The sequence below is a fragment of the Pristis pectinata genome, chromosome 15 (genome assembly GCF_009764475.1).
Source record: "Pristis pectinata isolate sPriPec2 chromosome 15, sPriPec2.1.pri, whole genome shotgun sequence".
Lineage (NCBI taxonomy): Eukaryota > Metazoa > Chordata > Chondrichthyes > Rhinopristiformes > Pristidae > Pristis > Pristis pectinata.
The window spans coordinates 84,283-109,423 of record NC_067419.1 but is presented as its reverse complement, the minus strand read 5'-3'; the positions used below and the strand labels follow the sequence as shown (position 1 = coordinate 109,423).

The following is a 25,141-nucleotide window of genomic DNA, read 5'->3' as shown; positions in this document are numbered from 1 at the left end:
AGGAAAGCTGCCCCACAGTTCATTAAAACATTGCCATGGCATCTCTCTCATTTAATTGAAGAGGCAGGTGGAGCCTTCTCCCAAAGGCATCACCTCTGGCAGTGCAGCATTCCCTTAGCCTGGTACTTGGGAGTTTTTGGCTCAAATTTCTGGAGTGGGAATTGAACTCACAGCCCTCCAGCTCAGGTAGTGGCACCTGCATCCTGTCTGAGCAGAGCTGATAAATACCCTGACGTGGATCAGTGGGGCTGAACAGCCCATCTCTGTGAAATGATTAAATTCTCTGCAATGTACTTGTCTGTTCTCTTAACATCAATATCCATTTCTGTTCCAGAACTCACAGCCCTCTGCATAATACTGGCCCATTCATTATTTGGTATGGATTTATAGAGGACCTGTATTCCCTCTCCAATACCAATGTTCATTGCCATTGCAGCCCTCTGCTTAATGCTAACCCATCTTTGAAGCTGAGTCATTTAGAGGAGGAAGATCACATACTGGGAACAATGGACTCTTCATTACAGAATCCCGGAATAGATGTTGGCTTGCTTATTTTTCACGTTTTGTCCAAACATACATCAGCTGCACACTTTCCAACCCTGACATCATTGGGTGTGTCTCACACAATACTGATTCCTGCTCCAGCCCTGCCCATGTGGAAGGCAGTCAATAAATTGTTGCCAAGTGTAACACCTCTCACAGCAGATTGTCCACGACACTGAGGAGGTTGCAGGTGGTTCCATCTCCCTTCATCTCGCACATCAATACCTCCTTTGGAGGTTAAGGTAAGGAGGCATCTCCAACACTTGATCAAGCTCAGAAATCTGCCTTATGTTGATTAGGATGTGTGTCTGTGTTTTGTTTTCTGTGTCTGTTTTGTGTACTGCATGGGGCAAAAGTTTTGAGAGGGAGAGAGACTAAGGTAGAAGATGGGAGGACTGAAAACAAGGATATCCTTATGGAAATGAAAAGAGGTTGGAGCTCACCACTTTCTCATTGGTCCCTTGGAGGGAAAGAGGGAGATCTCTCCAATACTAAGTTCTTCGTTCTGTTGCAACACTACATTCTATATTCTGATATATTTTTTACCAGGTCAATGTACTTATGTATGGCATAATCTGCCTGGATGGGATGCAAATAAAAGCTTTTCTCTGTATCTCGGTACGCGTGACAATAATAAAGCAATAATAATAATCGCACTTCTCTCTGTAGGGTCCCATTTGGGGTAAGAGGGAGATCTCATCTTGCCCTCTCGGATCCCAGTGAGGAGGAGAGGATCTCACCTCTATGTGTAGGCCCCAGTGAGGGAATGATGTATCTCACCCACTTATAATTTGCAGCCTCCTTGGCCACATGAGTGGTACCAGAGGACTGGCAAATGTTGTTCCCTTGTTCAAGATAGGTAATAGGGATAACCCTGGGAATTATAGACCAGTGAGTCTTACATCAGTGGTGGGCAAGCTGTTGGAGAGGATTCTTAGGGACAGGATTTATGAGCATTTGGAGAAGCATAGTCTTATTAGGAAAAGTCAGCATGGCTATGTGAGGGCAGGTCGTGCCTCACGAGCCTCATTGAGTTTTTTGTGGAGGTGACAAAACAAATTGATGAAGGTAGAGGGTTGGATGTGGTGTATGTGGACTTTAGTAAGGCATTTGACAAGGTTCCCCATGGTAGGTTCATCCAGAAAGTCATGAAGCACAGGATCTATGGAGACTTGGCTGCGTGGATGCGGAATTGGCTTGCCCATGGAAGGGAGAGGGTGGTAGTAGATGGAGAATATTCTGCTTCGAGGTCGGTGACTAGTGGTGTTTGGCAGGGATCTGTTCTGGGATCCCTGTAGTTTGTGATTTTTATAAATGACTTGGATGAGGAAGTGGGAGGATGAGTTAGTAAGTTTGTGGATAACATGAAGGTTAGAGGGGTTGTGGACAGCATAGAAGGTTGTTGTAGGTTACAACAGGATATAGACAGGATGCAGAGTTGGGCAGAGAAGTGGCAGATGACAGATGGAGTTCAATCCGGAAAAGTGTGGAGTGATACATTTTGGAAGAACAAACACGTAGGCGGAGTAAAAGATTAATGGCAGGATTCTGAGCAGTGTGGAGGAACAGCGGGATCTTAGGGTCCAAGTCCACAGATCCCTCAAAGTTGCCACATGGTTAAGAAGGTGTATGGCGTGCTGGCCTTCATTGTTTGGGGGATTGAGTTCAAGAGCCGCAAGGTAATGTTGCAGCTCTATAAAACTCTGGTTAGACCACACTTTATGTTCAGTTCTGGTCACCTCATTATAGGAAGGATGTCGAAGCTTTAGAAAGGGTGCAGAGGAGATTTATCAGGATGCTACCTGGATTACAGAACATATCTTATGAGGAAAGGTTGAGTCAGCTAGGGCTTTTCTCTTCGGAGCAACGCAGATGAGAAGCGACTTGATAGAGGTGTATAAGATTATGAGGGGCATTGATAGAATGGATAGCCAGCACCTTTTCCCCAGGGCATCAATGTCCAATACCAGAGGATATCCATTTAAGGTCAAAGGAAGAATGTTCAGGGGAGAGGTCAGAGGTAGGTTCTTTACACAGAGAGTGGTGGGTGCCTGAAACGCACAGCTGGGGGTAATGGTAGAGGTTGATACAATAGGGACATTTAAAAGACTCTTAGATAGGCACATGGAAGTAAGAAAAATGGAGGTTTATGGGCTGTGCAGGAGGGAAGGGTTAGATTGAACATGGAGTAAGTGTTCATATAGTTCAGCACAACATTGTGCGTGAAGGACCCATACTGTGCTGCACTCTTCTATGTTCTAAGACCTTGGTGTCTCATTTCTCTCTGATTTTAATTCCATGCTTTCTTTTGCAGAATGTCACCTGGTGAAATGAGAGTTTTGCTGCTGATCCTGTGTTCTCTGAGTGAGTAATTTCCAATAGGGGTAAACTGCATGCTGTGCACAGTTAAGGGGAAGTAGCTTTCATTTGTTGTCTGTTGAGCAATAGCAATGTAATTGAAGTAAAATGATACAAGGTACAAAAACATGATCAATCAAAAGTTGACACAAGATATTAGAACAAGGATCTAAAACTTGGCCGGACACCAGGTTTGACAAAAACAGCAATAGAGATGGGAGGGAGAAGGCAGCTTTGTTTGCCTCATATTTAACTGGAACAATAAGCTTATTGAATAGAGGCACAGAATACACTGAGATCTTTCACATCCACCAATAGGACAGAGGATGTAAGATGTAAGCTCTGATCCAAATCTCAGCATGTCTTACTGTGCTGCCCTCCCTCAGTGCTTCAGAATGGTTTCAATTGAGATTGTTGCATGTGTGTCTCTGGAGTGGACCTTGAACCCACAACTGTCAGCGTCCACTCTCAACTGACGCTGCTGACAGTAACAATGGGGAGGCACGGTGATGCGGGTGCAGCTGGTAGACCTGCTGCCTCACAGCTCCAGCATCCTGAGGTCAATCCTGATCTGCAGTGCTGTCTATATGGAGTTTGTATGTTCTACCTATGGCTACATGGATTTCCTTTGGTGTTCCCGTTCTGTCCCACATTTCTAAAATATAGGTCGGTGGACGAAGTGTCCAATGTAAATTATCTCTAGTGTGTAGGTGAGTAGTAGAATCTAGGGGGAGTTGCTGGGAATGTGGGGAAAAAATGGGAGTAGTGCAGGATTAGTGAAAGTGCATGCTTGATGCTTGGCATGAACTCTAACGACCAAGAGGTCTGTTTCTGTGTGGTGAGTTGTGGAAGCCTGATTAGAGGTACTCACACAGGGCTTTTGCAATTAATCTCTTCAGTTTCTTCTGTATGTCGTATTAATTGTCTGTTACATGTAAGTATGTGAATTTGCACTCATTTCTGCATATTGTTTTCACTTCAAGAATTGGGAGGGTTTACTTTCTTTAGGATGCATTCTTGTTCATTTACACTAATGTTGCAGTAAAAAAATACTACAGACTGCATTGCAGCACAATGGGGGCATGGTGGTGCTACAGTTAGTTCGGTGCAGGATTTTCACATTCTCCTGTGACCATGTGTTTCACATTAGCATGCGTCAGCCATCTGGCTCCTTAAGCATGTCCCCCATTCAATATGGTCAGCTTTTTTTTACTCATTCAAGGGATGTGGGCTTCGCAGGTGAGCCAATATTTATTTGCCCATCCCTCATCAAGGTGGTGGTGAGCTGCCTTCTTGAACCGCTGGAGACCTTGAGGTGTGGGTATGCCCACAATACTGTTTGGGAGAGGATTCCTAGATCTTGGACCGGTGATGGTGAGGGAACAGCACTATATTTCCAAGTCACAATGGTGTGAGACTTGAGGTAACTTCCAGATGGTGGTGTCGCCATGATTTTGCTGCCCTTGTCTTTCTAGCTGGTAGACATCATGTCTTTGGAAGGTGCTGTCCAGGGAGTCTGGCTGATCTACCTCAGGCTTCAACCCCTCTTCTATGCCAGTTTCCTATAACCCTCAATTCCTGATCTTCCAAAGATTTATCTATCTCCTCTTTAAATACCTCCAATTATCTAACATTCACAGTCCTCCAGAGATTTACCACCCTTTGGGTAAAGGAAGTCCAATGCACTTTGGTTTTATATAGCCATGCCCTTGTAACTATGCCCCCTTGTTCATGACTCTCCACTCGAGGAAGCTTCTCAACCACCCTGTCATGACTCCTTAGGCTGCAATCATGTTTTCTTAAGACTACATTTTATTCTTATAAACTCCAAAGATTGGAGAACCAACCTCTAGCCACACATAAGTTGACCCTCTTATCCCAGGAAATGGCTAGTGGGTCTGTTCAACACCTTCAATGCTAATATATCCTTTCTTAAATCAGGTGACCAAAACTGTGTGCAGTACACATAGGTCGCCTCGTCAATACATTGTACGGTTGTAACAATACTTCCCTATTTATAAGCACCAACCACTGGTTTCTTCCCAATTCCCAACAATGTACTGGTAGGTTAATTCACTGTAAATTACCCTTGGTGTGGCAGAAGAACCAAACAGGAGTGTATCGAATGTAACAGCGGGAGAATAAGTTGCAGGGCTAAAGGGAGAAAAAAGGAGAAACAGGATGGGAGAGATGTGATTGCTTCCCTGGGAGCTGCCATGGTCCTGATGGGCTGAATGGCCTCTGTCTGTGCTGAAGTGAGTAGATGTAGAAGTGTATGGAGACATTGTATTCCAGTACTTGCAACGTGTGACCACAGCTGGAGATGTGTGAGCTCCTCTGGGCACCACATTAGTCGTACGGGATATGCTGGAACCTATAATGAAGGATGTATGAAGAGACGAACACTTTGAAAACTGTAACAGGTGTTTAAAAGAAATGGTGGGACTGAAGTCAGACAGTTCACCAGGTCCTGGCAGCTTTACCCAAGGGTTTTAAAGAAAGTGGCTACAGAGATAGTGGAGGCATAGGTTGAGGTCTTTCAAAACACATGATTTCCAGAAAGGTACCAGTAGATTGGAAAACTGCAAACGTTACTCCACTTATTTTCGAAGAGAGGAAGACAAAAAGCATTTAACTAGAGGCCTGTTGGCTTAACATCTGTTGCTGGCAATATGCTGGAATCTAGCATCAAAGAATAGCTGATCATTTAGAGAAGGTTAATGGAATCAATTGTGAATATTTTTATGGGGGGTAAATCTTGTTTGACAAATTCGCTGGAGTTCATTGAGGATCAAACAGAATTGATAGAGAGGAATCTGTAGATGTAGTTTGTTTGGATTTTGAGAATGTTTTTGACAAGGTGCTACCTGGTGCAGAAGGTGAGAGCACGTTATTAGGGGAAGTATATTAACATGGACTGAAGATTGGTTATTGCATAGAAGACTAGAGTTGGAAAAAAATTAATCTTATACAGACTGAAATGATGTAACGGATGGAGTGCTCGAAGGATTAATTCTCATTCCTCAATTATTTATGATTTAGATTAATGAATGGAAGGAAGAACCAGAAAAAGAATCAAATTTATTATCACTGAAATATGATGTGAAATTTGTTGTTTTGCAGCAGTAGTGCAAAGACATAAAAATTCCTATAAATTACAAAAATAAATAGTGCAAAGAAAAAAGGAATAATGAGGTAGTGTTCATGGACCGTTCAGAAATTTGATGGCAGAGGGGAAGAAACTGTTTCTGCATCATTGAGTGTGTGTCTTCAGGCTCCTGTACCTCCTCTTGATGGTAGTGCCAAGGAGAGAGCATGTCCCAGATGGTGAGGGTCCTTAGTGATGAATGCTGCCTTCTTAGGCACCGCCTCTTGAAGATGTCCTCAATGGTGGGGAGGGTTGTACCCATGATGGAGCTGGCCGAGTCTACAACCGTCTACAGCCCCTTGTGATCATGTGCATTGGAACCTCCATACCAGTCAGGATGCTCTCCATCGTACATCTACAGAAATTTATGTTTGGTGACATGCCAAATCTCTTCAAACTCCTAAGAAAGGACAGCTCAGAGTGCAGGTTATCCAATTTGCTGATGATACGAAAATAGTTGGAGGGCCTCTTGTGGTTTGGATCTGCAACTGCATATCAATAAGTTGGATGTATGGGTGAAAATTTGGCAAATTAATTTTGATGTGGGAGAGTGTGAGGCCGCACACGCGATAAGTGGAATCTAAAGGCAGATTATTGTTTAAATGGAGAAAGGTTGCAGATGATCTTATTTCAGGGGTACTCGTCCAAAATTTGTAAAATGTTAGCAGGCGGATGGAGCAAGTGGTTAGGAAGGCAAATGGCATTTAGCAGCCTTCACTGCATGAGGGTTGGAGAACAGAAATAGGGAAATATTGTAACAATTGTGTAAGGTGCTGGCGAGGCCACTCCTGGCATTCTGGTACTTTAGTCATTTAAGAAAGGGCATACTGACATTGGAGATGGTCAAAAAGAGATTAAGCAGGCTAATTCCTGGGAGTTTAGAAGACTCAGTCGTGTTGCTATTGAAACAAACATGATCCTCAGGGGGCATGACAAGGTAGATATCAATTTTTTTCCACAAATGGGATAATCTTGAATGAGGGACATTGTTACAAGATTAGTGGGTGTTATTTAAAACCTGTGTATATGGTGGAGTGAGAGTGGGAGTGTTTAAAAGAGGTTGGTCTTGGGGCTTGTTTGAGAGTTTCACTTTACAGGAATTTGAAAGAGGCAAGTTTGCTAATTGTTAGTTAATAGTTGATTGGCTAATTAGCTAATTAACAGTAGGTGATAAAAAGAAGGTAGGGTCAAGCAGAGTAGCTATTTTGGAGTGGTCATTGTAGGAGTGAGGGGCTGAGGCTTTGGTGTGAGAAGGCTGAGTGTGGCCTAGGTGTTGGGAGTGAGAGCAAATCTTTAAAAAGGCTTTGATAAGGAGGCACAGGCAGGGCTTTATTTCACTGTTGATCCTTAGTATGATTCAGTGTGGGCAGGATGGTAGTTGGGGCAGTGGAATGCACCTCCTGCAAGGTGTGGGTCAGGGAACTTTACTGTCTCCATGGTGATTACATCTATAGGAAGTACACCCAGGTGCAGCTCCTGACGGACCAGGTCAAGGAGCTGGATGTGGAGGTACTCAGGATAATCTGGGAGGCTGAGGGCTTCATAGACAAGAATTTTACAGGCTTCATGTACATGGATGACCACCAGGAGAAGTAAAGGGAGTACACAGTCAGTGCAGGGTTCCTCAATGGCCATTCCCCTCACTAACAGGTATACCTCTTTTGATAGTGTTGAGGGGAATGTTCTTTCAGGGGCTAACAGCAGCAGTCAGGTTTCTGGCACTGTGACTAACTCAGAGGGAAAGGGTACAGTCAGACAGGGCAATAGTGATAGGAGACTCTATAGTGAGGGGGACAGGCAGGAGATTCAGCAGAGATGCCAGGATGATGTGTTGCCTCCCAGGTACAAGAGTCAAGGATATCTCTGAGGAGCTGTAGAAAATTCTCAAGGGGGAGGGCAAACAGCCAGAGGTCATTGTACAGGTTGGTACAAATGACATAAGTAGAACAAGGGATGAGATCCTGCAGAATGAGTATATGCAGGTAAGAAGTTAAAATGCAAGATCTTGAGCGTCATGATCTCTGGATTATCATGTACTAGGAGTCCAAGGATAGAAAGGTAGGTCAGATGAACATGTGACTGAAAAGCTGGTGCAAAGATTCAGGTTCTTGGATCATTGGGATCTCTTCTGGGGTGGAGGTGACCTGTGCAAGAGGGATGGGTTGCACTTGAACCGGAGAGGGACCAATATCTGTGGGAAAATTTGCTTTTGCCACCAGGGAGGGCTTTAGTGAGAATGGCAGGTGTGTGGGACTTGAGATAACGAAGCTAGTGAGAAGATGAGGGTATGTGCAGCAACCAAAGCGTGTAAGCCTAGCAATCAGGATAGCCATGTTTATAATAAAAGGGCAGATAGGACCACTGCTTTAAATTACATCTATTTCAAAGCACGTAGCTTAACAGGTAAGGCAGATGAACTGAGAGCATGGATTGCCTCTAGGGACCAGGATATTGTAGCCATAACAGAAACGTGGCTGAGAGAAGGGCAGGACTGGCAGCTCAATGTTCTGGGATACCAATGCTTTGGGCATGACAGAGGAAGAGGTAGGAGTGGAGGGGGTGTTGCCTTTTTGATAAGGAAGGGCATAACAGCAGTGCTTAGAGAAGATATTCTTGAGGGATCATCTAACGAGGCCATTTGGGCAGAACTTAGAAATAAGAACAGGACAGTCAACTTGGTAGGGCTATATTATAGACCCCCAATAGTCAGTGGGAACTTGAGCAGATGTGTCGAGAAATTGCACGTAGTTTTGAGAATAGTAGGGCAGTGCTAGTGGGAGACTTCAATTTTCCTCAGTATTGATTGGGCTACCCAAAGTGCAACGGGCCTGGATAGGGTGGAATGTGTGCGGTGCATCCAAGGCATTTGGATAGGTACATAGAGGGGATGGGCTTGGAGGGTTATGGGCTGAATGTGGGGGAACTGGGACTAACAGGGAGGATGCAGTGTTCAGTGTGGGCCAATTGGACCAAAGTGCTGGTTTCTGTGCTGTGTTACTCTTATCTGGGAAGCTGAGAGCATCATGGATGAGACTTTTAGATAATATAGAGTAAAGTGTCACAGCTACAGAGAAAGTGCAGTGCAGGTGGAAATAAGGTGCAAGATCAAAACAAGGTAGATTGTGAAGTCAAGAGTCCATCTCATCATGTAAGGGAACCATTCAAAAGTCTTATAACAGTGGGATAGAAGCTGTCCTTGAGCCTGGTGGTATGTGCCCTGGGGCTGTTATATCTTCTGCCTGATAAGAGGGGAGAAGAGAATAACCTAGGTGGGTGGGGTCTTCGATTATGCTGGATGCTTCACCAAGGCAGTGAGACTTATGGACAGAGTCCGTGGAGGGGAGGCTGTTTTCTGTGATGTGCTGGGCTGTGTCCAAAACTCTGCAGTTTCTTGTGGTCCCACACAGAGCAGTTGCCATACCAAGCTGTGATGCATCCAGGTAGGATGGTTTCTATGGTGCATTGATAAAAATTAGTGAGTGTCAATCAAAGGGAACGTGCCAAATTTCTTTATCCTCCTGAGGAAGTAGAAGTGTTGGTGAACTTTCTTGGCCATGGCGTCTACATGGTTGGACCAGGACAGGCTATTGGTGATGTCTGCTCCTAGGAACTTGAAGCTTCTCAACACTCTTGACAGCACCATTGATGTAGACAGGTGCATGTACACTGCCCCTTTCCTGAAGTCAATGACCAGCTCTGTTGTTTTGCTGGCATTGACGGAAAGGTTGTTGTCATGACACCATGTCACTGAACACTTTCCTGTACTCCCGATTCATTGTTATTTGAGATACGGCCCAGTGTGGTGGTATCATCTGCAAACTTGTAGATAGAGTGAGCAGAATCTGGCCATACAGTTGAGTATATAGGGAGTAGAAGGCTGAGTACACACCCCTGTGGGGCACCAGTGTTAAGAATAATAATGCTGGAGGCGTTGCTGCCTATCCTTACTGATTGTAGTCTGTTGGTCAGAAAGTCAACGATATTGTTGCAGAGGGAGGAGCCCCAGGTCTTGGAGTTTGCTTGGAATTATAGCATTGAAGGCAGAGCTGTAGTACACAATAGTCTAATGTAGGTTCCTTTACTGTCCAGATGTTTCAGAGATGAGTGTCGGGCTAGGGAGATGGTGTCCACTGACGGGGAGATGAATCTACCAGCATTTGGATAGGAAGTCTGATTAGGAGTCAGCATGGCTTTGTGTGTGGAAATTCATGCTTGACATATTTTAAGACCACAAGACATAGGAGCAGAATTAGGCCATTTGGCCCATTGACTCTACTCTGCCATTCAATCACAGTGGAGTTATTTTTCCTTCTCAACCCCATTCTCCTGCTTTCTCCCTGTAACCTTTGACACTCTCACTAATCAAGAACCTATCAACCTCCACTTTAAGTATACCCAATGACCGCCTCCACAGCCATCTGTGGCAATGAATTCCACAGAGTCACCACCCTCTGGCTAAAGAAATTCCTCCTCATCCCAGTTCTAAAGGGACATCCTTTTATTCTGAGACTGTGCCCTCTCATCCTAGATTCTCCCACCACTGGAAACATCCTCTCCATGTCCACTATTCATGCCTTTCAATATTAGATAGGTTTCAATGAGATCCCTCCTCATCCTTCTGAGCTCTAGCGAATACAGGCCCAGAGCCATCAAATGCTCCTCAATTCATTAACGCCTCCTTCCCAGGATCATGTAAACCTCCTCTGGACCCTCTCCAATACCAGCACATCCTCCCTTAGATATGGAACCCAAAACTGCTCACAGTACTCCCGATGTGGTCTGACCAATGCCTTACAAAGCCTCAACATTACATTCTTGCTTTTATATTCTCACCCTCTTGAAATGAATGCTAACATTGCATTTGCCTTCCTTACTACTGACTCAACCTGCAAGTTAACCTTTAGGGAATCCTGCACTAAGACTCCCAAGTCCCTTTGCACCTCATTTCTGAATTCACTCCCCACTTAGAAAAGTCTCTGCTTTTATTCCTTCTACCAAAGTGTATGACCATACATTTTCCTATGCTATATCACATATGCAACTTCTTTGCCCGTTCTCCTAACCTGTCTAAGTCCTTCTGTAGACTCCCTGCTTCCTCAGCATGACTTGTTCCTCCACCCATCTTTATATCATCCACAAACTTGGCCATAAAGCCATCAATTTTGTCATCCAGATCATTCACATAGGACATGAAAAGTAGTGAACCCAACACCAACCCTTGTAGAATGCCACTAGTCACCAGCAGCCAACCAGAAAAGGCCTCCTTTATTCCCACTCTTTGCCTTCTGCCAGTCAGCCAATCATCTATCCATGCTGGTACCTTTCCTGTAATATCATGGGCTCCTATCTTGCTTAGCAGCCTTATGTGTGGAACCTTGTCAAAGGCCTCTGAAAATCCAAGTAGACAACATCCACTGACTCCTTTGTCTATCCTGCCTCTTACTTCCTCAAAGAATTCCAACAGATTAGTCAGGTGAGATCTCCCCTTAATGAAACCATGCTGACTTCAGCCTATTTTATCATGTGCTTCCAAGTACTCAGAAACCTCAGTCTGAATAATGGACTCAAATTTTATCAACCACTGAAGTCAGGCTAACCAGCATATAATTTCTTGTCTTTTGCCTCCTTCCCCTCTTAAAGAGTGGAGTGACATTTGTGATTTTTCCAGTCCTCTGGAACCATTCCTGAATAATGATTCTTGAAAGATCACTACTAATGCCTCCATAATTTAATCAGCTACCTCTTTCTGAACCCTGGGGTGTCGTACATCTGGCAGGTGACTCAGCTACCTTCAGACCTTTCAGTTTCCCAAGTACCTTCTCCTTAGTAATAGTGACTCCACTCACTTCTGCCCTCTGACTCTCAAATTTCTGACATGTTGGTGTCTTCCAGTGAAGACCAACATAAAATACTCATTCAGTTCATCTGCTATTTCTTCCCCACCCCCCCCCCCCCCCCCCCCCCCCCCCCCCCCCCCCCCCCCATTACTTCTCCAGCATCATATTCCAGCAGTCCGATGTCCACTCTTGGGATGAGAAATTCTGCAGATGCTGGAATCTGGAGCAATAGATGTCCAGTCTTGCCTCTTTTACTCTGTATATCTGAAAATCTTTTGGTATCCTGTGATATTATTGGCTAGCTTACTTTCATATTTCATCTTTTCTCCCCTTATTGCTTTTTCAGTTGCTTTCTGTTGGTTTTTAAAAGCTTCTCAATCCTCTAGCATCCTGCTAATTTTTGCAGTATTTTATGCCCTCTTTTGCTTTTATGCTGTCTTTGACTTCTCTTGTAAGTCACAGTTGTCTCATTCTCCCTTCAGAATGCTTCTTTGGGATGAAATGATCCTGCAACCTGCAAATTACTGTCAGAAACTCCTGCCATTTCTGCTCCACTGTCATCCCCGCTAGGGTTCCTGCTCCACTGTCATCCCCGCTAGGGTTCCTGCTCCACTGTCATCCCCGCTAGGGTTCCTGCTCCACTGTCATCCCCGCTAGGGTTCCCTTCCAATTAACTTTGGCCAGCTCCTCTCTTGTGCCTCTAGTTACTTTTACTCAACTGTAATACTGATACATTTGATTTTAGCTTCTCCTTCACATGCATGGTGAATTCTGTCATATTATGATCACTGCCTCCTCAGGGTTCCTTTACCTTGCTCCCTAATCAAATCTGTTCATTGCACAACACCAAATCTAGAATTGCCTTTTCCCTAGTGGGCTCAACCACAAGCCACTAAAAAGCTATCTCGTTGGCATTCTACAAATCCCCTCTCTCAGGATCCAGTACTAACTGGATTTTCTCAGTCTACCTGCATATTCAAGTCCCCCATGACCACTGTAACATTGCCTTTCTTGTATGCCTTTTCTGTCTGTACCCCACATCCTGGCTACTATTCAGAGGCCTGTATATAACTCCCATCAGGGTCTTTTCACCCTTGCAGTTTCTTAACTCTACCCACAAAGATTATACATCTTCTGATCCTATATCACTTCTTGCTAAGGATTTGATTTCATTTTTTAACCAATAGAGTCACCCCACCCCCTCTGTCCACCTGCCTGTCTTTTCAATAGGATGTGTATCCTTGGATGTTTAGCACCCAGCTGTGATTTTCTTTCACTCACGACTCTGTGATGCCCACAACGTCATACCTGCTAATTTCTGACTCTGCTATAAGCTCATCAACCTCATTTCATATTCTGTGTGTATTCAAATTTAATATCTTCAGTCCTGTATTCACCACCCCTCTTCTCAAATTTGTCTCCATATTGCCTGAAGTTCTTATACCTTTCTAAACTTTGTCTTATTCTTTATTCCAGAGACTTCAGTAACCTCTCCTGCAATCTACTTCCCTTTTACTTCATGCATACTTCTCCAACCTGTTGAACCTCCCCCCACCACCCCCCCCCCCCACCCCACTATTTAGTTTAAAGCCCTATCTACAGCCCTAGTTATGTGATTTGCCAGGACCCTAGTCTCAGCATGGTTCAGGTGGTGCCTGTCACATTGGAACAGCTTCCTCCTTCCCCCAATACCGATGCCAATGTGAATTCAAACCCACTTCTCCCACATAAATCTTTGAGCCACACATTTAACTCTCTGATCTTATTGACCCTGTGCCAATTTGAATATGGCTAAGATTGCAATCCAGAAATCATTACCTCTTGGTTCTGCTTTGTAATTTGGTCCCTAGCTGCTCAAATTTCCTCAGCAAGATGTCTTTCCTTGTTCTACCTATGTCATTGGTACCCACATGGACTGCAACAACTGGATCTTTCCTGTCCCACTCCAGATTCCTCTGCAGATCAGATGAGATGTCCTGAACCCAGGCACCAAGCACACAACACAGCCTTCAGGACTCTTGATTCTTGCAACAGAGAATTGTGTCTATTCCCCTGACTATGCTATCCCCAATTACAACAACATTTCTCTTCTCTGCCCCTTCTTGAATGGCTCCCTGAACCACAGTTCAGTTTTACAGACCCACTCTCATCCACACAGGGAGCAAGAATCTTAGATCTGTTGGACAAGCTCAAGGGTTGAGGCTCCTCCAGCACTACCTCTTGGATCCCCCTACCTGCCTCACTCACAGTTACACCCTCTTGTCCCTGACCCCAGACCAAATTTGAAGCAGTTAATCTAATGTGTGTGACTGCCTCCTGAAACACAGCATCCAGGTAACTCACCCCCTCACTGATGTTTCAGTGTTTGAAGCTCAGATTTCTGAACTTCAAGCCTGAGTTCCTTGAGCACCCAACACTTGCCACAAATGTGGTCACTGGATCAACAATGGTGTTTGCCAGCTCCCACATTATGCAGCAACAACACATCACCTGATCCTGCATCCCTACTTTATTTAATTGATTGTAATTTGGTGTATTTAACTACTATAGAAAACTTGCTTGTTCTTACCTGCTACTCACCTGTGTCTCCTCACCAAAGCCTCAGCTCTCCACTCTCACAACGGCCACTCCAAAAAAGCTGCTCCACTTCACCCTATCTTGCTTTTATTGGCTGAGTTGCGACACACTTAGCCAATCAGACACAATTTTAAACAAAAAAGCTGCTGGATCCTCCCCTCTGCCGCCCTCGCTACTGCAACTGGAGAAAACAAGCTCTCAACTGGAAAAAAAAAACTTATTAAGTTGATTAAACTTTTTAAGTTCTAGAGTTTTTTGAAGAGGTAACCAAAAACTTAGATGAGGATAGGGCAGAGGATGTTGTCTATTTGGACTTTAGCAAGGCCTTTGACAAGGTCCCGCATGGTAGGCTGGTCTGGAAGGTTAGGTCCCATGGAATCCAGGGGGAGCTAGTTAGGTGGATTCAAAATTGGCTTGGAGGTTGGAAGCAGAGGGTGGTGGTTGAAGGTTGTTTCTTGGAATGGAGGCCGGTGACCAGTGGTAAGCTGCAGGGGTTGGTGTTGGAACCCTTGTTATTTGTTATTTATATAAATTATCTGGATGCAAATGCACAAGGCTTGATCAGTAAGTTTGCTGGTGACACGAAGTTAGGTGTTGTTGATGGTGAAGAAGGTTATCATAGATTACAGGGGGATCTTGATCAGTTAGGGAAGTGGGCTGAGGAGTGGCAAATCGATTTCAATATAGTTAAGTGTGAAGTGATGCATTTTGGAAAATCAAACCAGTATAGGACTTGTACTATGAATGGTAGGGCACTAGGGAGTGTAATGGAACAGAAGGACCTAGGAATACAAGGGCATAGTTCTTTGAAAGCAGCATCACAAGTAGACAGCATAGTGTAACAGGAGTTTAGCTTGCTGGCCTTCATCAGTCAGGGCATTGAGTAGAGGAGTTTGGGACATTATGCTGCAGTTGTATAAGTTGTTGGTGTGGCTGTACTTGGAGTATGGTGTACAGTGTTAGTCACCCTGTTATAGGAAAGATATGGTTAATCTGGAAAGAGTGCAGAAAGTATTTACGAGGATGTTGCCAGAACTAGAGGGCCTGAGTTATAAGGAGAAGTTTGCCAGTCTAGGTCTTTACTCATTGGAACATAGGAGAAGGAGGGGTGACCTTATAGAAGCGTTTAAAATTATGAGAGGCATGGATAAGGTGGATGGTAACGATCTTTTCCCCAGGGTAGGGGAGTCCAAAACTAGGGGCCATAGGTTTAGCATGAGAGGGGAAAGATTTAAAAGGGACCTGAGGGGCAACTTCTTCATGCAGAGGGTGGTGAGTATATGGAATGAGCTACCAGAGGAAGTGGTTGAAGCAGGTACAATAGTATCTTTAAGAAGCACTTGGATAGTTACATGGAGGGGTGGGGCTTATAGGCTATAGGCTGAATGCAGGAAATTGGGACTAGCTGTGTTGGCATTGTGGTTGGCATGGACTCGTTGGGCTGAAGGGCCTGTATCAGTGCTGTATTGCTCTAAAACTCTAAGGTGTATTTGGATTTTTGTGAGCACTCGTTGACCCTCACCAATTTTTATAGATGTACCATAGGAAGCATCCTCCCTGGATGCATCACAGCTTGGTATGCCAACTGTTCAGTCCAGGACAACAAGAAACTGAAGAAACTTGTGGACACAGCTCAGTCCATCATAAAAACCATCCTCCCCATCCATCTACTCTGTCTACACTTCTCATTGTCTTGGAAAGAGCAGGCAGCATAATGAAAGCCCCCTCCCAACCTGGACATTCTCACTTCGATCCCCTTCCATCAGGCAGAAGATACAAAAGCTTGAAAACCTGCACCACCAGCCTCAAGGACAGCTTCTGTCCTGCTGTTATAAGGCTCTTGAACGGATTTCTTGTATGTTTAAGATGAATGCTTCACCTCACAATTTACCTTGTCATGGCCCTTGCTCCTTATTGTCTAACTACACTCTCTCTGTAACATTATATTCTACATTCTGTATTGCTTTTCCCCTGTACTGCTTCGATGTACTTATGTTTTGAAAAGATCTGTAAGGATGTCTTACAAAGCTGTTGTTCACTGTATCTCTGTACATGTGACAATAATAAACCACTTCCAATTCCAAGGTCCTGCATAAGAGATTGGCAAACAAGGTTGCACACATGAAATTGGGTGTAATCTATTGACATAGACTGAGAATTAATTATCAGACAGGAAGTAAAGAGTGGGAATAAATGGCTCGTTCTCAGGTTGGCAGGCTGTGACTCGTGGTCACCAGGGGATTTGGTGCTGGGTTCTCAGTTGTTCACAATCTATAAACGTGATTTGGCTGAGGGGACCAAATGTCATATTTCCAAGTTCACTGAAGGTGCTAAACCAGGCAGGATTGTGAGTACATAGTGGGAATATAAGGAGGCTTCAAAAAGTCATGACATGTACAGCAAGAGGAAAGAACATGGCAGCTGGAATATAATGTGGAAACATGAGGTCATCAACTTTGGTGAACATAACAGAAAAGCAGATTGTTAAATGCTGAGAGATTGGGTAATCTCATGTTATAGATCATAATCCATAATTCCACAGGTTATTGTGTTGGTGCTCCTTCAATTGCTTGTATTTCAATGAAGTTTCTGCCTCTGCCACCTTTTCAGGCAGTGAATTCATTCCTGCATTCCTAGTTGGGTGATTGTTTCCTGTGAAAGGAAATAGGTCCTTACTCAGCTATCCCTGCCTTGGCTTCTCATGCTTTTATACGCATCAATCTCCTTTGTTCAAAGAAAATAATCCCAACTCAGTGAGCCATTACTATAATTCTTCAGCCTCTTCCTGGTACATGTGACCTACACCCTCTACAGTGTCATCATGCTATTCATTATGTGTGCCCAATCCTTATTAGTCTTTGCACTCATCAGGGTAAAGTTCCATTTGCCATTGCAGAACAATATCATTCTCTAGCCTAAGACTATCATTCTCACTATTAAGAACAGTACTGATTTTCATGTCATCTGAAACTTACCAATCATACCTTCTCCATCCGTATTCATATTGTTTATGGATATAACGAATAGAACCTGTGGTAGAGCTGTGATCGCAGTCTTCCAGTAACAAAACAAACCCCCTTTCTGCACCTTCTGCCATCTTATCAAGCCAATTTTGGATCCAGTTTGCCAGTATTCCCTGGATCCTTTGGGATCCAATCTTTTGCACCATTTCAAAGGCCTTAGTGAAGTCCATGTAGACTACAACAAATGACTTCCTCATGAATGCATTTTGTGAACTCTTCAAAAAAATTATATCAAATTGGTCAGACAGGATGTCCCGCTAACCAAACCACCTTTGATGAATCCCTGCCTTTCCAAATGTTAATTACTCCGTCCCTCAGATTTTTTTCCCCAATAACTTCCCTACCACTACAGTTAGACTCATTTACCTATAATTACCTGGCTTATCCCTGCTGCTTTACTTGAATAGGGGTACAAAATTTTCTATCCTCCAATTAACTGTACCTCACCAATAATCAGCAAAGAATTAAATATTTTTGTATGGGGCCCCAGTCATCTGCTCCATTCTATATGAATGATGGATTAAAGATTCTGGAACCTTGATATGCCTTCACTTGCTCTGTTTATCAATTCCATTATTTCACATTTACCACTTTGATATCACTGCAGTTACCATTGTCCTCTTCTGTAAAGACCAATGCAAAGGATTCATTCTGGACTGTATACTGTATATCTATTTCCATTTGCCCTGGATGAACCCCAAGTCTTAAGTCCAGAACCACTACTTCTTCTGTTGGTCTTGCTGTGTACTGATTGAACAATATTTTCTTGATTGTGTAGCGACTCACCGTCCCAGCAAGTGAACCGGCTCGGTGGTCGGGTCGCGCGTCGTTGGAGCGGCGAGGCCCAAGATGGCGGTGGGCCTTCGTCTTCCCCGAGCGACAGGGAGAACCCGTACGCGGGAGAGATTTGATGACGTAGATATACGTCATTGCCGTTTTGAGTGGGCGGGAATAGGCTCTCTTAAAAGGCCCATGCAAGGCGGGAAAATAAACCAGTTCTTGTTCTGAAACCCTTCGACTAGTGTCTTGTTTTTCACATCGCGGTAGCAGCCGCTACATTGGTGACCCCGACGGTCCAAATGGATCTTGGACCTGCACAATGGACGACAACGCAGTAGCCAACGCAGTGGCACTCAAGCTGCCCGCCTTTTGGACACTTCGTCCCAGTGTCTGGTTCGACTAGGCTGAAGCACAATTCCACCTTCGGCAGATCACCTCCGACTCCACAAAGTACCACCATGTGGTCAGCTCTCTGGACCAGGAGACAGCCACCCAGGTCGGAGACTTCATCCAGTCTCTTCCGGAGGAAGGTAAGTACCCGGCTTTCAAAGACCTTCTGATTCGGATCTTCGGCCTCTCCGGTCGTGAGTGCGCTGCCTGCCTGCTTCATCTCGACGGCCTGGGGGACAGATCCCCATCTGCCCTAATGAATGAGATGCTGGCATTGGCTGAGGGACACAAGCCCTGCCTAATGTTTGAACAGGCCTTCCTCGAACAACTACCCGATGACATTCACCTGCTGTTAGCCGATGCCGACTTCAGCAACACACGTGAGGTAGCTGCCTGGGTAGATGTCCTGTGGAAGGCCAAACGCGAGAGCGGTTCGTCCGTTGGCCAAATCGCCAGGCCGCGAACCCAACGTCCGCCTCAACCAATCCCAGCAACTGAACGACCACACCCCAGAAATACAGACGACGATACTGGCTACCAGCTGTGTTTCTACCATCAGAGGTGGGGCACGGAGGCCCGTCGATGTCACCCACCCTGCAAGTTTCAGGGAAACGCCAGGGCCAGCCGCCACTGATGGCTACTGCGGCTGGCCGCCGACAAAGCCTCCTATTCGTTCAGGACAAGCAGTCTGGGCGGCATTTCCTCGTTGATACTGGAGCAGAGGTAGTATTTTGCCCCCGACTGGCCGTGACACTCGTAACAGGCAACAAGGTCCTGTACTCAATGCCGCAAACGGCACAACGATATGGACTTTAGGTACCCGTACACTTCAATTACAATTCGGCGGCAGCCGTTTTACCTGGATCTTTACCCTTGCCACCGTCACCCAACCACTCCTAGGAACCGATTTCCTTTGGGCTCACAACCTGTTGGTTGACCTGCGAGGGAAGCAGTTAGTTCACTCCAGAACATTCCAGACCTACCCGCTGGGAGAAACCAGCCTACCAGCCCTGCGCCTGGACTCCATTTCCCTGTCTGGCAACGAGTTCACCAAGCTCCTAGCCGAATTCCCATCAGTTTTGGCACCTCAGTTTACAAATTCTAGACCCAAACACGGGTTGCGACACCATATCATTACCACAGGGCCACTCCTTCATGCCCAAGCACGACAACTACCTCCAGACAAGCTCCGCCCGGCAAAGGAAGAGTTCCGTCGCATGGAGGAGCTGGGGATTGTTTGCAGGTCAGACAGCCCCTGGGCCTCCCCCCTGCACATGGTCCCCAAAGCCACCAGCGGGTGGAGGCCCTGCGGCGACTACCGTAGGCTGAATAACGCCACCACCCTGGACTGCTACCCCATCCCTCACATCCAGGACTTCGCAGCGAACCTACATGGGGCCCGCATCTTCTCCAAAGTGGACCTCTTTCGGGGATACCACCAAATCCCGGTCCATCCGGATGACGTCCCCAAAACTGCGATTATCACCCCATTCAGCCTTTTAGAATTCCTTCGAATGCCATTCGGTCTTAAGAACGCCGCGCAGACTTTCCAGCAGCTGATGGACGTGGTAGGCCAAGACCTGGACTTCGTGTCCATTTACTTAGATGACATACTAATCGCCAGCCGTGACCGCCAAGAACACCTTTCCCACCTCCGCCAACTGTATTCCCGTCTCCGTGATTTCGGCCTCATGATCAACCCAGGCAAGTGCCAATTCGGACTTGACTCTATCAATTTCCTCGGCCACAAAATCACCAGCGATGGGGCAACACCCCTACCTGCCAAGGTAGACGCTATCCGCCACTTTGCCCGCCCCAACACGGTCAAAGGCCTACAGGAATTCCTTGGGATAGTCAACTTTTACCATTGGTTCATCGCTGCAGCAGCCAGTATCATGCACCCTTTGTTCTCGCTGATGGCTGGTAAGGGCAAGGACATCGCCTGGAATGATGAGGCTGCGGCTGCCTTCATTAAGGCCAAGGATGCCCTGGCGGATGCCCGATGCTTGTACAGCCCAGGACAGACGTCCCAACCGCCCTCACGGTGGATGCATCCAACACCGCGGTTGGTGGGGTACTGGAACAACTAATCAAAGGCCGTTGGCAACCCTTGGCATTTTTCAGCAAGCACCTTAGACCACCCGAACTGAAATACAGCACTTTTGATTGGGAACTTCTAGCGCTGTACCTGGCGGTCCGGCACTTCCGGTACATTCTAGAAGGCAGGACTTTCACCACTTTCACTGACCATAAGCTTTTGTCCTTCGCCTTCTCCAAAGTCTCCGATCCCTGGTCAGCTCGTCAACAGAGACATTTGTCCTACATTTCCGAATTCACAACGGATATCCAACATGTCTCCGGAAAGGACAATGTCGTTGCTGACGCATTTTCCAGACCGACCATCCACAACCTGTCCCTGGGTGTTGACTACACGGCCCTGGCTGATGCACAGCAAACCGACGATGAGCTGCCCAGCTACAGAACTGCAGTCTCGGGCCTGCAGCTCCAAGATTTCTTGGTTGGTCCAGGTCAGCAGACCCTCCTTTGCGACATCGCAACAGGTAAACCCCGCCCTATAGTTCCTGCAGCCTGGCGGAAACGCGTTTTCGACTCGATACATGGGTTGGCGCACCCGTCCATCAGATCAACTGTTCGACTGGTCGCCAGCAAGTTTGTCTGGCATGGCTTGGCAAACAGGTCAGTGAGTGGGCCAGGACTTGTCCGCACTGCCAGACACTGAAAATCCAACGACACACCAAAGTCCCGCCACGGCAGTTCGAGCCTACCTGTAGAAGGTTCGACCACATCCACGTTGACCTTGTTGGCCCTCTGCTGGTTTCAAGAGGAGGCCAGTACCTCCTTACCATCGTGGACCGGTTCACGAGGTGGCCAGAGGCAACCCCTCTATCTGACATCACGACTGATTCCTGCGCCCGGGCGCTGCTCACAACTTGGATCTCACATTTTGGTGTTCTGGCCCACATCACTTCAGACAGAGGCACCCAATTTACCTCTGGTCTTCATTAGCGAACATGCTGGGGATGCAGCTGCACACCACCACGGCCTACCACACTCAATCAAACGGGTTAGTGGAATGTTTCCACCGCCATCTGAAATCAGCCTTGATGGCCCACCTCCTAACTGGGTCGATGAACTGCCTTGGGTCCTGCTTGGCATACGCACTGCCCCCAAGGAAGACCTCCTCGCTTTGTCAACTGAACTTGTGTACGGTGTGCCCCTGGTCGTCCCAGGGGATTCCATACCTGCCCTCGGGACCAAGGGGAACAGCCCACGGCAGTCCTGCAAAGACTGCGCGAGAGGCTTGGCAACTTGGCTCCGATTCCCACTTCGTGGTGCGGTCAAGCCCCATCCTGTAAGCCCAAAGAACTACGAGACTGTAAGTTTGTTTTTGTTCGCAGGGGCACACCTCGGGCACCGTTGCAAAGACCATACGAGGGGCCGTTCCGAGTTATCAGGAATAATGGATCCACCTTTATTTTGGACATTGGGGGCAAGGAACAGGTCTTCATGACGGACCGCCTCAAACCGGCCCATTTAGATCTACAACAACCGGTCGAGGTTCCAGCACCGTGATGCAGAGGCCCACCTCCGAAGCAACCGCTAACACAGCCCGCGGACCTTGGGGACTGCATCGCCGGTTCTGGGGGGGGGGTTTGTGTAGCGACTCACCATCCGAGCAAGCGAACCGGCTCGGTGGTTGGGTCGCGCGTCGTCGGAGCAGCGAGGCCCAAGATGGCGGTGGTTCTTCGTCTTCCCCGAGCGACAGGGAGAACCCGTGCGCGGGGAAGATTTGATGACGTAGCATATACGTCATTGCCGTTTTGAGTGGGCGGGAACAGGCTCTCTTAAAAGGCCTGCGCAAGGCGGGAAAATAAATCAGTTCTTGTTCTGAAACCCTTCAACTAGTGTCTTGTATTTCACATCGTGGTAGCAGCCGCTACAATTGCAATCTGTGAACTCTATACTCCTGACTGTGGGTACTTCTCTATACTTCCCTCTGGTCCTACACCAGTTACTGTCATCATGACCTGGGCACTTTTGCATAGCTCAGAAATCTGCCTATGCATTTGATCTTTGATCTTCCATGGATCTTGGGCAGCCTGTTGCGTACTCCTGACAATGTGCTTGGCCATTTTATGTTTCCCAGTTTAACTGGCATGGTCTCATTCATTGTTCTGGTACATCAGTTCCCCTCGCTTCGTAAATATGGATCCAGCTGCTCCAATTTTACTTCCCTTCCTCCTATATGAAACCTGTAATATGGAATATTTGGTAGTTTCCTCTCCCAACACTAAGGCATGACCACTGTCAAATGCCCACATCAAAATTTGCCCTCAGTTTATCGTGTTTCCTTCCCATATTACTTGCATTAAAGTATTAGCAATTAAGACTCGACAAGAAAACATTTTATTCTCTCTGCTCCAGTCTTTGTTTCCTCCACCTATCACACCCACATTTCTGTCTTCAGCTCCTAGATCTATTGTTGCCCCTTCTCCCTTCTGAAACTACTGTCAGTCTCCTCGGTTCTCCCATACCCCTGTGTCTGATTGGTAGCCAACGGCTCTGCTTCAGAGATTCTTGACCCAAAATTCAGGCTGATTTGCAGATCAGTGCTAAGGTAATTCTGCACAACAAGGGATGCTCTGTTTATAAAGTCCCCTGCCATACTGTATGAAAATTGAAGGTCCCTCTTCCTGGTGTTGCCTAGTAAATGTCATTAAATCGATTATTGTTCGGCATCGTGTTGTTTGTGGGAGCTCCTCTCCAGGAATTGATTGCAGTATTTCCACATTTCCAAAATAGTTTATCAACACACTTCAATGTTCTCAAAGGTTTTGGATGATGCAATTTGAATGAAGTGTCTTCAGCTGATTCTATTTTTCTCTCCACAGTTGCTGCCCAACCTGCTGAGTGTACCTGGCTTTATCCTCTTACAGATCCACAGTTGGATACAACTCAAGAACCCCAGGGAGCAACGACTGAAGAACCTGGCTCAAGTTGGACTAACAATCCTGCAGGGGCTACAAGTTCAGGTATCACTGCTGGAGATACTGCCCATGATTAGCCCTTGAAATTCACCCCAAATTTGGGATTCCTTCAGTCTCTCTTTGCCAGATAAGCTGTCGTACACCAATTCACCAGCTGGATATTCATTGCAGTGAGCTGCGAATGACATTGTCAGTTATCCCCCTCAATCCCAGTGAGAATTTCAGCTTTGCCTGAGGCCTCTGCAATAGTGGGAGCACTGTTGCACAATGGATGATAATCCTCCTTGGACTGAAGGGTCATGGGCAGGACCAGCCGCCAGTGCAGGGTGGTTAAGACTTAGAGTTTGGCAAGCAAGGATGTTATGAATCATCTGCAGGAAGGATTGGGATCTGAGGTCAGGAGCAGGATGCAGGTCTTCACAAGGATACTGATGAGATTATTGTCACGAACCAGCAACAAAAGAAACACACTGAGCATGATTCAGTGTTAAAAACTATTTTATTAATCACTACGTATGATAATATGTAAAATAAAAGTAAAAATGTTAGTATGTTAGAATTCAAGAATGTTAAACCTCGAACGTTAACCCCAAAACTAAACTCTTCGTGTGTGTGTGTGACAAAGTCCAAAACTCCCAGTTCCTGAATGGTTCTTAAAGTTCAGTTCCGCAAGCCATAAGGTGAAACATGAGCAAGGGCTTCTTCAACAACCACCGTTGTCTGAAGATAAGATGTAGATGTAGAAAAACATAGAGAGAGTACATACGAAATCCAAATGTTCCACGATGGAACCCAAACGACACTCCAGTGTTTACTCGGTAGTGACTTCCTCACCCCGAAAAGCATCCGAATCGTGGTTGTCCACATACAAATACCTGTTTCCTTCTACAGGTCAGCAACAAAGTGAACTCCACCGGATTACTTCCAACTTCCATACATGGATTTCAGTGGCAAACACAGTTATTGTTTCTCATCCATCGATAGAGAAAACAAGCAGGCTGGTGTCTCTCTCCCTTCTCTCTCTCTCTCTCTCTCTCCTTCTAACTTCTTCAACAACGTCCTTTATCTTCTATTGACGTAAGCACGCCCCACACACATACACACACACTCTCTATCTTAAAGGGACTTTCACTGAGTCCGTAACATTATTCAGTGAAGGATGATAAATATGATCTTCAAAAATCGTTGCATTTTGTCTAGAGTGACCAGGGAATAGGTGGTGAGACCGTAATCTTCAGACCACTGACTTGGTCAGGGTTGATTAGAAGTGGAGATGCGTGATAGAGGAAGGGCTGGGGAGCAGTTGGGTTGGAACGCGGCAGAGCAGGGGACTATCGGAGAGAGCACACAGGTGCAGTTGAAGGGAATGCATCGTCAACAGGGCACTGGAAACTAAGTGTAAGCGGGTCCTTGTATGAAATGACAGGAAAGCAGAACGGAATGATTGAGGAGAGTCGAATGTAGTGACGGAGGGCT

At 46.0% G+C, this 25,141-nt stretch overlaps 1 long non-coding RNA gene across 1 annotated transcript; it reads left to right on the top strand.

The window, feature by feature from the left end:
* The first annotated feature begins 726 nt into the window (after positions 1–726).
* Positions 727–23,686, top strand: LOC127578642 (uncharacterized). Its single transcript, XR_007957543.1, has 3 exons — positions 727–785; positions 2,858–2,907; positions 23,570–23,686. It is a non-coding gene; the product is annotated as an uncharacterized LOC127578642 (long non-coding RNA).
* The last annotated feature ends 1,455 nt before the right edge of the window (positions 23,687–25,141 follow it).